This window comes from Dysidea avara, chromosome 3 (assembly GCF_963678975.1).
Source record: "Dysidea avara chromosome 3, odDysAvar1.4, whole genome shotgun sequence".
Taxonomy (NCBI): Eukaryota; Metazoa; Porifera; class Demospongiae; order Dictyoceratida; family Dysideidae; genus Dysidea; species Dysidea avara.
The window spans coordinates 9870697-9888431 of NC_089274.1; the positions used below are offsets into that span (position 1 = coordinate 9870697).

General features: G+C 38.2%; 1 pseudogene; it reads right to left on the minus strand.

Annotated features, from left to right (window-relative positions):
* Positions 1-14214: 14214 nt before the first annotated feature.
* Positions 14215-16693, minus strand: LOC136248308 (arylsulfatase B-like; annotated as a pseudogene).
* Positions 16694-17735: the final 1042 nt, after the last annotated feature.

The following is a 17735-nucleotide window of genomic DNA, read 5'->3' on the forward strand; positions in this document are numbered from 1 at the left end:
GTATGAATCAACTACATGCAGGATTCAAGAAGTGGAAAGCGTGAAAGTACATACGTAGCACTGACTTGTTATCACATATAGTTTGAAATAGAAATAAAATAAAATTCCAGTTCCATCTTCTCGTCCCAAAAATTTCTTGTACAACTCATTCGGCTTGTCTTTATCAGTGACCTCTACTGACTCCACACACACACACACACACACACACACACACACACACACACACACACACACACACACACACACACACACACACACACACACACACACACACACACACACACACACACACACACACACACACACACACACACACACACACACACACACACACACACACACACACACACACACACACACACACACACACACACACACACACACACACAAAGTCTGTTGACAACTGCTAAGTAACATTACTGAATACACAATATCTGCTGTAATCCTTGCTGGTTGCCACAATCAGTTGACTGAAAAGTACATCAAGTTAAATTAAAGTGAATAACAGATTTTAAAATGGAGAGTCTACATAACTGAACAATAATTTCTTATTTTTAAGTTGTGTTTATACATGCATGCTGCTTAGGCTCATTGCCAGAAAGACAGCCTTTTTGCATTAGCTTTAATTTAAATTTGGTTATTCTCTGCTTGACTTGAGCTAATTATACTTTGAAAATAGCCTATTAAGCTTTTGAGCAGTGTTCAAAAATCCTGCCTATTATGCTCAAACTTTAAACATTGTTGTTGAACATTGAGAGGTGGTCAAGTTTGAATAGCCACCAAATTAATTTTTGAAACTGAGGTAATAAATGCTGCAGTGTTTAACCGAGTAAATAAGGTATAAGATATGGCCAGTATAGAACAATAAAACCATTGTGTGTGGTGATTCAATTAAACTATTACGTGTCACACTTCAAGTTTACTAGCTAATTGGCTTGTAAGAACCACTTAAGGTCACCATACTGCATTAGTTCTAGTATCATTAATGGAGAGTTTAAAGTTTACACACTAAGACTAGAATAGAACCCTTCAGCTATAGCTTGCCTGTATATACCATTTTCGATGAAACTGACATTTTAGTGCATGCCGGTATTTTCAAAAAAATATTGTCTATAGCTATTGAAGCTGCATACGAGACATGAAACATGCAGCTAGTAGTTCCAGATCACTGTCCAAGCCTACATTTTCCACCATTGGTAGAACAGCTGTCTAACCCATACTCCAGCCTGAATCAGAGTATATAGATCAAATCATGTTTTATTATAGAACTAAGAAAACTATAGCCAACTGTTCAGTTGGTGTCATGGCCTCTGGAAAGTGGAGATGGAAAATTGAGCATTACAAGTAGGAATGAGGTTATTATGCTCCAAAAATTGAGCATTATGCTTTTGAGCAGTGCTAAAAAAATCTCCTATTACGCTTTTGAGAATTGTCTATTATTCCCAAAATTATGCAACCATAATTGGCTAATAATGCCAGTTTAATGCTGTATCAGACCATTTTCTTTGATGCTTAATTTTAATTTAATTTGATTATACTGGACAGCCAGTAGTTACTGATGTGTCCAGGGGGATCAGCCCCAAGAAAAATCAAATACACACGTACATGATTAGCTAACTACTTACATACACGCAATTATATACATTAGCTACAAATAAATCGACTGATTCCAACTCAAGTAAATGGTGGAGTAAATGATAATTAAGCCTTAGATGGTCTTGAATTCTTTAGCTGGTTGCTGTATTAGAGTATTTCATTTCAATGTGACTGCTTTATTAGAGTAAATCCAAAACAGCCAAGCTGTAAAAAACCAGTGCGGCCCTCAAAAAGGCTATGGTGAAAAAAGATGTGAAATCCAAGGTGGCGGCCAAGAAATGGCTGTGATGGTAGGTTAATGGTAAAAATTTTAATAATGACAATTCAGGTGAATTTTTGTGCCGCTTGGTCTTGGCAAAAATTCACCTAAATTGCCGTTATTAAAATTTTTACCATTAACCTACCATCACAGCCATTTCTTGGCCGCCACCTTGGATTTCACATCTTTTTTCACCACAGCCTTTTTGAGGGCTGCACTGTTTTTTTACAGCTTGGCTGTTTTGGATTAGATTTCATTTCTTTTTGTATTTGTATACCACAAATAGGCTGGCTTTGGGACTTTTTTAACCTGTCTTTTTTTTCTCTACCACAGGAAGAAGAAAAGATGAAGCAGATGTACTTTAAATATTTCTGATTTTATCAGTAAATGTACAAATTATATATATAATACATATATTTATTACAGAACTCTCCATGGTGGTTTCTTTGTAACTGAACACTCTACAAGGTGACTTCTTCTTGCTGCCCTCTCTACAGGGTGAATAGTTAGTAGCTCAACAATCTACAAGGTAACTTCTTCTATAGCTGATCTCTCTACAGGGTGATTTTTTGTAGCTGAACTATCTACAAGGTAACTTCTTCTAGCTGATCTCTCTACAGGGTGATTTGTTTGCAGCTGAATTCTGTGCAGGTGATTTGTTTGCAGCTGAGCTCTTTACAGAATGGTTTCTTTGTAGCTGAACTCTCTACAAGGTAACTTCTTCTAACTGATCTTTCTACAGTGCAATTTGTTTGTGGCTGAATTTTCTACAGGGTGATTTCTTTGAAGCTGAACTCCCTACATGGTGATTTGTTTGTAACTGAACTCTCTACAGGTTATTTCGTTGCAACTGAACTCTCTACATGATGGTTTCTTTGTAGCTGAACTCCCCACAAGGTAACTTCTTCTATCTGATCTCTCTACAGGGAAATTTGTTTGTAGCTTAACTCTCTACAGGTGATTTGTTTGCAGCTGAACTCTCTACATGATGGTTCTTTGTAGCTGAACTCTCTACAAGGTAACTTCTTCTAGCTGATCTTTCTACAGGGTGATTTGTTTGTAGCTGAACTCTCTACAGGTGATTTGTTTGCAGCTGAACTCTCTAAATGATGGTTCTTTGTAGCTGAACTCTCTACAAGGTGACTTCTTCTAGCTGATCTTTCTACAGGGAGATTTGTTTGCAGCTGAACTCTCTACATGATGGTTTCTTTGTAACTGAACTCTCTACAAGGTGACTTCTTCTAGTTGATCTTTCTAGAGGGTGATTTGTTTTTAGCTGAATTCTCTACAAGGAAACTTCTTCTAGCTGATCTCTCTACAGGAAAATTTGTTTGTAGCTGAACTCTCTACAGGTGATTTGTTTGCAGCTGAACTCTCTACATGATGGTTTCTTTGTAGCTGAACTCTCTACAAGGTAATTTCTTTTAGCTGATGTCTCTACAAGGTCACTAGTTTGTAGCTGAACTCTCTACATGATGATTTCTTTGTAACTGAACTCTCTACAAGGTGACTTCTTCTAGCTGATCTTTCTACAGGGAGATTTGTTTGTAGCTGAACTCTCTACAGGTGATTTGTTTGCAGCTGAACTCTCTACATAATGGTTTCTTTGTAGCAGAACTCTTTACAAGGTAACTGATGTCTCTACAAGGTCACTAGTTTGTAGCTGAACTCTCTATATGGTGGTTTCTTTGTAACTGAACTCTCTACAAGGTAACTTCTTCTAGCTGATCTTTCTAGAGGGTGATTTGTTTGCAGTTGAACTCTCTACATGATGGTTTCTTTGTAGCTGGACTCTCCACAAGGTAACTTCTTCTAGCTGATCTTTCTACAGGGTGATTTGTTTGTAGCTGAACTCTCTACAAGGAAACTTCTTATAGCTGATCTCTCTACAGGGAGATTTGTTTGTAGCTGAACTCTCTACAGGTGATTTGTTTGCAGCTGAACTCTCTACATGGTGGTTTCTTTGTAGCTGAACTCTCTACAAGGTAATTTCTTTTAGCTGATGTCTCTACAAGGTCGCTAGTTTGTAGCTGAATTCTCTACATGATAGTTTCTTTGTAACTGAACTCTCTACAAGGTGACTCCTTCTAGCTGATCTTTCTACAGGGTGATTTGTTTGTAGCTGAATTCTCTACAAGGAAACTTCTTCTAGCTGATCTCTCTACAGGGAGATTTGTTTGTAGCTGAACTCTCTACAGGTGATTTGTTTGCAGCTAAACTCTCTACATGATGGTTTCTTTATAGCTGAACTCTCCACAAGGTAATCTCTTCTATTGATCTCTCTACAGGGCGATTTGTTTGTAGTTGAACTCTCTACATGGTAGTTTCTTTGTAGCTGAACTCTACAAGGTGATTTCTTTTAGCTGAACTATCCCTTTCCATAGTTGCATGAACTCCCTATAAGGTAAATTTTTCTAGCTGATCTCTCTACAGGGTGAGTTGTTTCTAGCTGATCTCTATACAGGTTACTTGTTTCTAGCTGATTTCTTGAATTCTCTTCAGGGTGACTGCTCTATTAGGATGACTGCTCTATCAAGACAGTCGTGCGGCCCAAGAACCCGGCACGCAACACCCCTGAGTATATTGACAGGAAGAAAGAAAACGCAATTTTCGCACCTCCGTAGCTCTGTGCTGCCTTGATGAAACAAGACGATTTTTGCTGTGGACACTCCTCCAGCTTCAGCACTCCACATTCCAAATTTGAGCGAAATCGCTTCAAACGTTCCCGAGATATGCGACTTCAAAAATTGGCTTAGTTTCTTCGTTTTTTTTCTTCTTTATTTTTCTTCCTCTTTTCGCACACTTACAAAAACTGCTATAAAACGCGAACGCCATATCCGATCGCCTTGAAATTTGGCACACAAAGGGGGGGGGGGGGGGGGGGTATAAAGGCGCATCTCTGTACCAACTTTGGCTGGAATACGATGAACAGGCAAAGAGTTATGAGCAATTATTCACGAAAAATAACACCAATATGTTGTCACGCCTACAGGGTAAACCGCGTATGGGAAGAAGCTGAAAATCGGTGGGTGAATAGATTAACTATTGAACCTCAAACTTTTTGTGGTTTGAAAGAAATCGAGCTAAAATCCAGGAAGATACAACGAAAAAACCAACAGAGTGTAACAATTATGCAATCGAGATTAGCTAATAAAAAACGACTGCTTGCCACGCCTACCAGATAAACCGCTAGGGGTAATGCTTTGAAAATCGCTGTACAGATGGAGTTATCATCTTAGAAAGGCTCTTCAATGGTGTAGAAGAATCAGACTTAAAGCCACGGAGTTATAACACGAAATCCAACTTGGTGTAGCAAGTGCGAGATCGAGATACTCTAATAGAGCAGTCATCCTAATAGAGCAGTCACCCGAAGAGAATTCAAGAGATCAGCTAGAAACAAGTAACCTGTATAGAGATCAGCTACAAACAAGTCACCCTGTAGAGAGATCAGCCACAAACAATTCACCCTGTAGAGAGATCAGCTAGAAGAAGTTACCTTGTAGGGAATTCATGCAACTATAGAAAGAGATAATTCAGCTAGAAGAAATCACCTTGTAGAGTTCAGCTACAAAGAAACCACAATGTAGAGAGTTCAGCTACAAACAAATCGCCCTGTAGAGAGATCAGCTAGAAGAAGATACCTTGTAGAGAGTTCAGCTACAAAGAAACCATCATGTACAGAGTTCAGCTGCAAACAAATCACCTGTAGAGAGTTCAGCTACAAACAAATCTCCTGAGAGATCAGCTAGGAGAAGTTTCCTTGTAGAGAGTTCAGTTACAAAGAAACCACCATGTAGAGAATTCATTTACAAACTAGTGACCCTGTAGAGACATCAACTAGAAGAAGTTACCTTGTAAAGAGTTCAGCTACATAGAAATCATTCTGTAAAGAGCTCAGTTGCAAACAAATCACCTGTACAGAATTCAGCTACAAACAAATCACACTGTAGAGAGATCAGCTAGAAGAAGTTACCTTGTTGATAGTTCAGCTACAAACAAATCACCCTGTAGAGAGATCAGCTAGAAGAAGTTACCTTGTAGAGAGTTCAGCTACAAAGAAACCATCATGTGGAGAGTTCAGCTGCAAACAAATCACCTGTAGAGAGTTCAGCTACAAACAAATCTCCCTGTAGAGAGATCAGGCTGAGCTAGAAGAAGTTTCCTTGTAGAGAGTTCAGCCACAAACAAATCACCCTGTAGAAAGATCAGTTAGAAGAAGTTACCTTGTAGAGAGTTCAATTACAAAGAAACCACCATGTAGAAAGTTCAGCTACAAACTAGTGACCTTGTGGAGACATCAGCTAGAAGAAGCTATCTTGTAGAGAGTTCAGCTACAAAGAAACCGTTCTGTAAAGAGCTCAGCTGCAAACAAATCACCTGTACAGAATTCAGCTACAGACAAATCACCCTGTAGAAAGATCAGCTAGAAGAAGTCACCTTGTAGAGAATTCAGCTACAAAGAAACCACCATGTAGGGAGTTCAGCTAGAAGAAGTTACCTTGTAGAGAGTTCAGCTACAAAGAAACCATCATGAGAGTTCAGCTGCAAACAAATCTCCCTGTAGAGAGTTTAGTTACAAGAAGTTACCTTGTAGAGAGTTCAGCTACAAAGAAACCATTCTGTAAAGAGCTCAGCTGCAAACAAATCACCTGTACAGAATTCAGCTACAAACAAATCACCCTGTAGAGAGATCAGGTAGAAGAAGTTATCTTGTAGATAGTTCAGCTACAAACAAATCACCCTGTAGAGAGAATCAGCTAGAAGAAGTTACCTTGTAGAGAGTTCAGCTACAAATTTAAAGAAACCATCATGTGGAGAGTTCAGCTGCAAACAAATCACCTGTAGAGAGTTCAGCTACAAAGAAACCACCATGTAGGGAGTTCAGCTAGAAGAAGTTACCTTGTAGAGAGTTCAGCTACAAAGAAACCATCATGAAGAGAGTTCAGCTGCAAACAAATCTCCCTGTAGAGAGTTCAGTTAGAAGAAGTTACCTTGTAGAGAGTTCAGCTACAAAGAAACCATCATGAAGAGAGTTCAGCTACAAACAAATCACACTGTAGAGAGATCAGCTAGAAGAAGTCACCTAGTAGAGAGTTCAGCTACAAAGAAACCACCATATAGAGAGTTCAGCTGCAAACAAATCACCCTGTAAAAAAATCAGCTACAAACAAATCACCCTGTAGAAAGATCAGCTAGAAGAAGTCACCTTGTAGAGAGTTCAGCTACAAAGAAACCACCATGTAGGGAGTTCAGCTGGAAGAAATTACCTTGTAGAGAGTTCAGCTACAAAGAAACCATCATGAAGAGAGTTCAGCTGCAAACTAATCTCCCTGTAGAGAGTTCAGTTAGAAGAAGTCACCTTGTAGAGAGTCCAGCTACAAAGAAACCACCATATAGAGAGTTCAGCTGCAAAGAAATCACCCTGTAGAAAATTCTGCCACAAACAAATTGCCCGGTAGAAAGATCAGTTAGAAGAAGTTATCTTGTAGAGAGTTCAGCTACAAAGAAACCACCATGTAGAGAGTTCAGCTAGAAGAAATTAATTACCTTATAGAGAGTTCAGCTACAAAGAAACCATCATCTAGATAGTTCAGCTGCAAACAAATCACCTGTAGAGAGTTCAGCTACAAACAAATCTCCCTGTGGAGAGATCAGTTAGAAGAAGTTACCTTGTAGAGAGTTCAGCTACAAAGAAACCATGATTCTGTAAAGAGCTCAGCCGCAAAAAACTCACCTGTACAGAATCCAGCTACAAATAAATCACCCTGTAGAGAGAACAGCTAGAAGAAGTTACCTTGTTGATAGTTCAGCTACAAACAAATCACCCTGTAGAGAGATCAGCTAGAAGAAGTTACCTTGAAGAGTGTTCAGTTACACAGAAACCACCATGGACAGTTCTGTAATAAATATATGTATTATATATATATAATTTGTATATTTACTGATAAAATCAGAAATATTTAAGGTACATCTGCTTCATCTTTTCTTCTTCCTGTGCATGGTAAAGAAAAAAAAGATAGGTTAAAAAAAGTCCCAAAGCAGGCCATATAGGCCGGCTTTGGGGTATACAAATACAAAAAGAAGTGAAATCTAATCCAAAACAGCCAAGCTGTAAAAAAACTGTGCAGCCCTCAAAAAGGCTATGGTGAAAAAAGATGTGAAATCCAAGGTGGCGGCCAAGAAATGGCTGTGATGGTAGGTTAATGGTAAAAATTTTAATAACGACAATTCAGGTGAATTTGGTCTTGGCACAAAATTCACCTGAATTGTCGTTATTAAAATTTTTACCATTAACCTACCATCACAGCCATTTCTTGGCCGCCACCTTGGATTTCACATCTTTTTTCACCATAGCCTTTTTGAGGGCTGCACAGTTTATTTACAGCTTGGCTGTTTTGGATTAGATTAGAATATCTCGATCTCGCACTTGCTGCACCAAGTTGGATTTCGTGTTATAACTCCGTGGCTTTAAGTCTGATTCCTCTACACCATTGAAGAGCCTTTCTAAGATGATTACTCCTTCTATACAGCGATTTTCAAAGTATTCGCCCTAGCGGTTTATCTGGTAGGCGTGGCAAGTAGTCGTTTTTTTTTTTTTTATTAGCTAATCTCGATTGCGTATAAATTGTTACACACTGTTGGCTTTTTCGTTGTATCTTCCTGTTTTTTAGCTCGATTTCTTTCAAACAACAAAAGGTTTGAGGTTCAATAGTTAACCTATTCACCCATCGAATTTCAGCTTCTTCCCATACGCGGTTTACCCTGTAGGCGTGACAACATATTGGTGTTATTTTTCGTGAATAATCGATCATATCTCTTTTCCTGTTTATCGTATCCTAGCCAAAGTTGGTACAGAGATGCGCCTTTATATCTCCCTTCTGTGTGCCAAATTTCAAGGCAATCGGATATAGCGTTCGCGTTTTATAGCAGTTTTTGTAAGTGTGCGAAAAGAGGAAGAAAAATAAGAAGAAAAAAATACGAAGAAACTAAACCAATTTTTGAAGTCACATATCCCGGGAACGCTTGAAGCGATTTCGCTCTAATTTGGAATGTGAAGTGCTGAAGGTGGGGTGGAGGGAGTGTCCTGTGTCCACAGCAAAAATCGTCTTGTTTCATCAAGGCAGCATAGAGCTACGGAGGTGCGAAAATTGCATTTTCTTTCTTCCTGTCAATATACTCACGGGTGTTACGCGCCGGCTTCTTGGGCCGCACGACACACTACCGTGTGTCTTGATTCAATGACTGTTCTATTAGAATTTCTGACTGCTCTATTAGAGTATCTCGATCTTTTTAACGGAATTGTGCAATCTGTAGATTTTCCTACCGCATCCCTAATTACAAGTTTAAAACACACCGAAGTGATGGAGACTCCCAGAAGCTTTTTTGTAGCCTCTTCCGGAGATGCATCTTAGTGTTGTCCTGTCACACACTGCTGGCAACTGCATGTGGATGACTACATGACACTAAGCCATGTCATAGTGGTGATTGTACTATTAAAGTATTTGACTGACTGCTCTATTAGAGTATGTTGTGTTTGTATTTTTGAAAGGGGGATCGAAAGGGACACTGTAGCTGGTGCCCACAACGCGTTACACGAATTAAGCCACGTGCAAATGCAAAACAATGCATTATATGTTTAAGAACTGATAGGTCATGCATTACTCAAATTTCCCTTCACTTGTTCAGGACTCGTATTTCGCGGAGGGCAGTGCATTTTGATCAAGACGTTGAGCTAGTACTGACTGGGAAGCTGATAGGGAAAATTTCATTGGGGGAGGGGGACTAGCTGCAACAGGACGGACCATCCGCAGCAACCTTACATGGTCCGACCGGACTACTTGAGGCGCGGTAGTTGTTCCGGCCGGACCGCCTGCGGCGGGGGACTACCTGCAGCATGACAGGTCACTGCTTGTGTCGTGATAGTCGTAAATAAATTTATTTTCGTATCGTTTAGCGATAAAAAATTTAATCTACACGCTATGAATTCTTGGTCATTACTAGACATGTCACATAAGCCGTTTAGTAATCATCAAGTATCAATTACACTAAGATGAGAACAAATACAACCTGCTATACAACAGAAATGTATATCCAAACAGATTGATAACTTCTCACTAAAAATTGCCGACTTATCTACCAAGCAACAATCATTACAGCAGTGCGTTCAGACTGAAACATCAAAAATAGAAGGGTCTGCATCTCATATGGAGACAGATTTGCTGTTATCAACTCCCGTGGCCTCTGTAGTAGTGCCTTTGATGTTATAGATGAGATGGCAGATAGAGATTGAAGAAAAAACAATATTGTGGTGTATAATTTTCCAGAGTCTGCTGACAAGACTGATATCAAGTCTTTTAAGGCCTTATGTAACACTGTTTTTAACATTGGATTTGGATCTATCTAAGGCAACTCGCCTAGGGCCAAAAATTGCTAATAAACATAGGCCAATGCTTTTAACTTTTGAAGATGTTGGCGACAATATTTATTTGCTTTCTCAATCCCACTTTCTGAAATGTCATGAACAGTATAATAAGGTGTACCTTGTTCCTGACAGAACAAAACTTGAGCGCACTAAGCACAAAAGAGTTGTAGAGGAATTGAAGTGAAGAAAAGCTAATGGTGAAACTAACTTAATAATCCGTAATGGTGTTATTACTGAGAGACAACCCCGTCTTAATAAAAATGCTCAAACTACTGACACTCAACAGGCTAGTCAGTCTTCCTGATGAAAGTTTGGTTGGTACGGTAAGTAGCAAAATGTTAAGAGTTTTGTATACAAATGCCGATCAGTTTTTAAATAAACGCGATCTTCTTTCAGCTCAAATTACAGGCAATCACCCCCTGATATAATTATTATTTCTGAAATGCTTCCCAAATCACCAAATTCTATCATTAACTCGGCCCTGTTTGCACTTCCAGGATATTTTCTTTATTTAAATTTTGATCCTGACAATTACAACCCTACCACTTCTCATATACGTGGAGTAGGAATATTTGTCTCTAAGATGCTGCAGGCCTGTCAAGTGTTCTTTAACTCATCTGATTTCAAGGATCAAGTATGGACTAGGATCCAACTCTGTGGATCTGACTCGTTATTAGTTGGCTGTATATACTGCAGTCCTATATAGGTCATCTCAGTTCTAGTGTTTCATCTTTTTGTGATTTGTTTACTGGACTTAACAACTATACTCACTTATTAATTTGTGGAGATTTCAATTTTAAAGAAGTAACTTGGTCCGAGCTTTCAGGTTCAACCACTAATTCTCATGTAGAACCTTTTCTCGACTCAGTGGATGATCTATTTTTGTTCCAGCATTTTAATGAGCCCACAAGAATTAGACAGGGTGAATCTAATAAATTTAATATTTACAAATGAAGAGGACTGGGTCAGTAATTTGTCACACCCTCCACCTTTGGGAAATAGTGACCATATCTGCATACAATTTGATTTAACTTGTTACTCAGAGCCCAAGAAGACAGACAATTTCAAGTATAACACAAGAGCAGCAAATATTGATCTAATGAAGCAAACTCTTGGTGATGTTGACTGGGTATCCATACTGGATCTCCTCGATATGAATAATGCTTGGTTGCAATTTAAGTCTATTTTTCAAAATACTATTGACCAGTGTGTTCCTACGTATAAACCCAAGGAAAAGAAAAGTCTGTATAGTAACTCTGAAGTATTTAGTTTGAAAAGGAGGAAGAATCATCTTTGGAAAAGGTATCTCTCAACTCATTCCGCTGCAGATCTCTCAAATTTTAAATCAGTTAATAACCAGCTTAGGAGCTTAACTCATAACCTCAGAAAAGACTATGAAAAGCAACTATCCCAAGGTGTGAAATCTAGACCTTGGCAATATGTTAATTCAAGGACAAAAATATGCCATAGTATTACTGAACTGCTTTCTGCCGATGGTTCTGCAATACACCCTGATACCGAAATGGCTACCCTTTTTAATGAATATTTCTCCAGCGTGTTTACCTGTGAAGACGCCACAACTATTCCTGCAGTTGATCCAACCAGTTAAAAACGATTATTTCGTGATGCCTAGTAACTGAACTATGCAATGCTGACTCACCAATTATATGTCCTTCAAGAGAATGGTTATACCAACATGCAAAACTGTAAGCAGCTGTACATAAAGAATGAAAGGGAACTGATGGTTTGTAAATGATTCATATGTATCATCAAAAGTTAGACTAAAAATGTAGTTACTCTATGTAACTGGTGAGAATACCTGTGTCTGTGAAGATGTGAAGTACTAATGTCATGAATGTAGAACTTCGACTTCAATCATATAACAGCAATATTCAAATCTAGTGTATTTCTATTAATCTCTTTGTTCCTGACATGTACAAATTCACACCATCCATGCAGTACCTTCATCATTATCCTGTGGAGTGAGGGATGATGGGTTGTGCTATTATGCTAGTACTATTTCTGGTGTTCCCTGCTAGTCAGACATCAACACCTGATCAATGCTATGATCAGCAGTCAACAGGTAGTGCTAGTGGTATGGCTGATCAACAAGTCACCACACTACAATATTGCCTTATTGATGACAGTACCATCATGAAGACAGATACTGGAGAGAAACTGGACATTGTCTACATTACTGATAGTCAGCTCATAGTTACTACATTAGGTTGCCAAACTTCCTTGTGGATTCCCAAGAATAATCCAGGAATAATGTGCACAACAGAAGAAGACCAAACTATTGGAATTATAGCACTAATCCTTGGATTACTGGTCCTATTTTCTATTGGCTATGTTCTTATAATACATCTGATCTTCAAAGAGTTGTGGAAAATTCTTGGCAAACTACTGATCATCAACAGTGTTGTTGCTGTGATTGTGGCCTACATTGCTAACATATTTGTAATATCGACACATTTCAAGGTTGTAACCAGCTCCTTTTTGATCTGCAGAATTCTAATGCACTTTGGCCTCCAAGGATTTATAATTTGAAAGGCTTCTTCAACCTGCATCCTGACTTACATCACCCATTTGATGCATAGGAGCTACAACCTTAGGCCTGAAATCCCAAAATTCCTTTCAGATATTACATGGTGTATATTCTTGGCACACTTATCATGTTTGATATCATTACAATGAGCTACGATTTAGCCACAGGAAACAGAGCCCACTTATTTTCTCCTACTGGTTACTGTGAATTTGCCAGCCCTGATGTTTATAGTGTAGTACTGATTGTTGTTGGCTACAATAATCTAAACAAAGCATTTCAGGTGGGTATGTTTGTAGCTTACTTGTTCCACTTCTACTAGTTTTACAAATAAGGAGTTGTCTCTGACAAACAGCATCATCAGGAACTGACTAGAATTTCCATTACTGTTGTAGCCAGTGTTGGGATATCTCAGGTGGTGTGGGCACTTACAACTATTGTTGGATACACAAGCATTGCCACCATCTTTGGGTTACTGTCTTTCATTGTACAGCAGTGTGTATGGCTATATTATGTGCAACAAGATGGTGGTTGAACTCTGTAGACAGAAGATAGGAAAGGAATAGCGTATTAAATAACTGGCTTATTATAAGGACTGCAATTTTAGTATACTGCAAATATCCAAGTTTCATTATGTGTCCTCTTGTTATAGTTGAAGTGGGTGGGGTATGTATATCCATATTGTAAGAATTTGATATAGGTAGATCAAATCACCTCTTCGATGATGGTACTAGGTGTTGCAGAGACAGTATAGGTTTAGATGTCTCAATCTGTCATGGTATGGAAAATGGCAGGTAGGTGGTATACTTTACGTAATCTTTCAATTTTTGGATTGTCAAGTATATAAAAAGGTCCCCCATACAACAGTATTTATTCCACAATTGGATGGACAAGGGTTATTTACAACTTTACCATGACATCAGAATCTTTACATGGATTACACTCAAATGACTTGCAAATAAAATAAGGCCCAAAAACCTGATAATTATATATATAAGCCTTTTAACTACTATGTCTGTGTAAATATATTGAATCAATTTGTATACTAAGATCCCGGAGATTATCCAATAGTCATTCCTTCTATAATTGCTGGTGTATATGGAGCATTACCAATAATTATGTAGCAAGCATGACAGATTATGCATCAGGTGACAATATTATTGTTAAACTGATGAAGAGAGACAAGTATGCAAAGTTGATTGCTTTTCAATTGTTTTTACCCCTGCTTTTGTTTTGTTGACATGCAAGTTCCAGTGTGTTCCTATTTATGGTCTTATATTGATTGATGAATGATGATAAGTAACTGGGAAGGATTTTCTCTACTCCATTCAGCTACTATACATGTTTGGATTACTCGTCATTGAATTATTAGTGCTATATTGATTCAGAGTGAAGTATGTAGTGAAGTTATTATAATACATAATATTATTTGACATCATGTAGATTCGTTAGGTGCAGACATCAACAGCTGATACTAGTGCACTGCATATCAAGCTCATATTGTGAAAGTAGTATAGAAGTGTGGCAAAAGTTAATAGATGAAATACCAAGTTTACACATACACAAACAACTGTGAAATAGCTATGCCTATACAGTATATACAACTGTTCAAAAAATTAATCTAACCAAGGTGTCCACACTCTATTAAAGTTAGCAGGTTTGGATTTAGGATCAATAGGAGGACGTAACTGTTCAATATGTGTGGAATTGTAATATTCTATCCTCTCCTTCAACTGTTTAACTATGTCAGGATGTTGGTCTGCAACATTATTCCTCTCATTTGGATCTTCTTCGAGGCTGAATAGCCATGTAAAGGATGGAGTATGTGGTGGAAGTTCAATTGTTCTATTCAAGTAAATCCAACCATCTGGGCAGCGGGCCCCAACCTTTGGGTGTCCTAAACTAGTTAGGCAAGCCTGTAATAAGCTTCCAATTTCCTACCCTCATTGCTGCTTGACCCATAAAATGTACACTTGGAGGATCCAAGTTTATTAGTGGTTCTTTACGAGGAGTTTGACTATTCTCTGTGATCACATTGTATCCATCTAATTTCCATTTGTTCCCGTCAAGTTCTAATCCTGCAATGCCTACTACTATTGTTGGTAGCCAGTCAGTTACATGAATTAATTGATGATTGTCATAGTTCAGTTTTGGTAACTTGGAGCCCCATACAAATCCTGTACCACGAACACCTCCTTCAAATACAGTGTTTTTGTTACCCCTCAGTGGTAAGTTGTTACCGCCAAAAGCTGTTTTCCCTCCGTTGTCTGTGGTAAATATAATTATTGTATCATCTAACAAGTTCTTTTCTTGTAATCTCATAGAAATGTTTGCTATTCCTTTATCAGCTGCTCGTAACATCCCACAAAATGTACGTTGACTATCATAAGGTCTGGATTGACATGCAGGATCATTGATGTAATTAGCTGGAACTTCCAATGGGAAATGTACAGATTGATAAGTGGCATAAATGAAGAAAGGCCCCTTCTCACTATCATGTTTGGCAATAATCCTTTCAATAGCTTAGTAAACAGAAAGGTATACTGTAACTTCCATTTTGGTTAGTTATAGACATGGTATTGTTCCTAAAGTCTATTCCACCTTCCATGCTATGTGTAGAGTAGTCTTCAGCACCATCATAGTAGCCATAGAAGGTATCAAATCCCCTGTATGTTGGAGTGTACTCCCATTTGTGCATACCAAGATCCCACTTGCCTACGTAATGTGTAGAATAACCACCTTTCTTTAACTCATCTGCAACAGTGGTTTGGTTTAATGGCATACCAAAAAAACGAGGGTGTCCATTATTTTGTTGTTACTGTTCTTGCCAATGCCATGTGATAAGGATAATGACCAGCTAATATAGCCGACCTTGTTGGAGAGCATAGTCTTTGAACATAGTATTGTTGTAATCGAATACCTTCGTGAGTGAACTTGTCGATTGAATATTGGATCCTTTGTAGCTCACATCATTCCATCCTAAATCATCAATGATGAACATCAGTATGTTAGACCTTGCTGCATCTACTTGTAGTATCGAGGAAACCACGAAAGTGAGAGAGACAACATAATATTATTATGATAAACACGTGACATTACAATATTGATGTTATGTAATGAGTAGCCACACCCATGCTAGTATGGTATTATTAAGAGTCCATAATGAGAGGACTCTTGGTATTATGTAATGGACAAATCCAGATTCTGTCCAAAACTGTTCTTGAATTGGCTGATTGACTGAGCATTCGAGCTACAGATTTTTTTTTAAAGGGAAGACTGCTCAGTATAATAAAAATACTGCTTTTGAGCAGTGCCCTGACAAACATACAGTTATTAAGTACACATTAAATGAAAATGATTTAAAATCTGCCAGTTTCTTTGCTTCATACAGATGGGGGCTGTTCCATTGATCAATGATACGGTTGCCGAAGAATTTGGATCGGATAATTAAGGAGCTTTGATCTGGGCTTGAATAGTTTATAATCATGCATGACCTCTAGTGAAATTTATTGGTGATAGGGTTAAAAAATTATTAGGATCAATGTTTGAGTGGTTTTTAAAAAAAATTAATGCTAACTAGACCAGTGTTTATTCTAGCGTTGTTGGGGGGGGAACTCCCCCCCCCCCCCCCCAAAAAAAAATCTCTGACTCACCCCCTAAAAATTGTGAGTGACTGCTACACTATACTTAGGTTAAGCTTGCTTTTAAATTTAAATGAGTGTTTATTATGTAAAAATTTCCCAGGTTAAAAATCGCATATGCAATCTTAAAATGTTCTCAAATTCAGTATCAGATCATTTAGTTTTAAAAAGTCTCCTAGGGCACATATAAAACGAGAGCCCAAGTTTACTAAGTACATGCTAACTATCAAAATGTCCTCTCAGAGAATGTAATTTTGTAAAATATTCTAAGCCAAAATGGCATGCACAGCTAGCAAATATACTGCCAGATTATACTTCAGAAAGCCTGATTTAAAAAAAAAAATCCATAACCATGAAAAGATCCTAATATTCGATTTGAAATAGCCTGTAAGTTTCTTGGAAGACATCCACCCATGCTGTTGGTATTATACATGTAATGATAGTCAATACAATATCTTAGTGATCTTACATAGATTGTTTATTCACCAGATTTAACAAACGCAGTGCACTATTAGTAGAATAATTGTGTACATGAGGTGCACATGGTTGTTCTAGATATTACATCATATTATGTCATCACTGCATCGTGCTCTAGGTACCTACCATAGGATTTGGCTTCACCCAATCCGCACAAAAATCAAAATGAGCACTCATGACACAACTTAAATGACTAACCAGTTTCACAACTATTTCAACTTATAGTGAACTTGGACAATTAGATGTAGACTCTCAGGCCCCTGGTCACCCCCAAAATTCCTGATTCCCTCCCAAAGGAGAAATCCTAGAATAAACACTGCATGAACTAGACTGCTCAGTCGTGACCATATCTATGGCTCGACGAGATAGGTTATTTAGGATATTGTACAATTACCTAATTTTGTACAGTATTTTGAATAGCTGGTAACTAATTGTTTAGCTCAGATGATTGAAGTTAGGTGCATCATTGAATAGCTAGCTCCAAAAGGTTGGTGAATTTGGCACAAAGTCGCCTAAGTTAGAAGGCAGGGGCGGATCCAGGGGAGTTTTTCTGAGGTTTCCAGAAACTGGTCAAGTATATTCAAGCAATTAAAATTGTAAGTTTATTGGTGTCAAAGATTCAGATCAAAATACTCTAATAGAACAGTCAACTACATAGAACAGTCACATTTTGAAGTTACTTAAACCAACCGGCACAGGGCGCTAACGTGCCCTAGGCCTCTACTGTCTAGAACCAATTCTCACGATCTAGTACTGTAGGAATTCCAGCCCGATTTTTAAATTTTGGAAAAATGG